Source organism: Rhincodon typus, chromosome 6 (genome assembly GCF_021869965.1).
Source record: "Rhincodon typus isolate 14 chromosome 6, sRhiTyp1.1, whole genome shotgun sequence".
NCBI classification, from domain to species: Eukaryota; Metazoa; Chordata; class Chondrichthyes; order Orectolobiformes; family Rhincodontidae; genus Rhincodon; species Rhincodon typus.
Window position 1 is genome coordinate 1,266,428 of NC_063337.1, and position 1,226 is coordinate 1,267,653.

Genomic DNA, 1,226 nt, shown 5'->3' on the forward strand with positions numbered 1-1,226 from the left:
AGACCCGAAACGTCAGCCTTCCTGCTCCTCTGATGCTGCTTGGCCTGCTGTGTTCATCCAGCTCTACACCTTGTTATCTCAGGTTGTTTGTACTGGAGGGTGAAACTGGAATTGGGGGCATAGCCTCAAAATAAGGGAGCAGATTTAGGACTGAGTTGGGGAGTAACTTCTTCACCAAAAGGATTGTAAATCTGTGGAATTCCCTGCCCAGTGAAGCAGTTGAGGCTACCTCGTTTTTAAGGCAAAGACAGATTTTTGAACAGTAAAGGAATTAAGGGTTATGGTGAACGGGCTGATAAGTAAAGCTTAGTCCACAAAAAGATCAACCATGAATGATCTTACTGAATGACGCCAGCCAGATGGCCAACTCCTGTTCCTATTTCTTATATTCTTATTCTATCGCCCGATATATTCACCAATGGTATTGCCCTATTACGATCTCACTCCAATGAAGTGGTGTTAAATAGCAACCAGCATTACGACATTCAAACATCTGATCAGATCATTGATATTTCTTGTTTTGCACCCCCAACAGTAAATACTGACACACTCTCAAGGACCACCTTTAAATAATGTAGTGAGAATGTTGAAGGTGCAAGATATGGTGCCAATCTAGCTGACTTTGTCCTGGACGGTGACAAGCTTGTGTTGTTGAAATTGCACTCATCCAGACCAGTTAGGAGTATTGCATCATATTGTTATCTTGAGCTTTGTAAATGGTGGGCAGGCTTTGTGGAGTCAGGAGGTGAGTTACTCACTGCAGGATTCCCAGCCTCTGACCTGATCTTGTAGACACTGTGTTTATATGGCGAGTCTAGTTCAGAATCCAAGTCTATGGTAAACCCCCAGAATGTTAATAGTGGGGATTTCAGTGATGGCAATGTCATTGAATGTGCAAGGACAATGGTTAGATTCTGTCCTGTTAAAGATCATAACTCCCTGACATTTGTGTGGTGTCAATGTTACTGATGCTATTCACATGTACACTTGCACATACTGATGCACTCTATTATAAATACTGACCTTCTCCACTCAAACCAACCTCACCAACTTCTCAACACCCTGGGGGACACCTGTAAATACTGACACGCTCCCCAAGATCCCAATCAATACTGACACACTCCTCCTCGGAGCCCCCTGTAAATACTGACACACTCCCCCCAGGGACCCCCTGTAAATACTAGCACACTCCCCCCGGGGACCCCCCTGTAAACACTAGCACACTC

At 44.5% G+C, this 1,226-nt stretch overlaps 1 protein-coding gene across 6 annotated transcripts in view; it reads right to left on the reverse strand.

Annotated features, from left to right (window-relative positions):
- The window catches only part of fhip1b (FHF complex subunit HOOK interacting protein 1B), a 110,585-nt gene that overhangs the window by 54,608 nt on the left and 54,751 nt on the right, over positions 1-1,226 (reverse strand). The window lies entirely within an intron of this gene.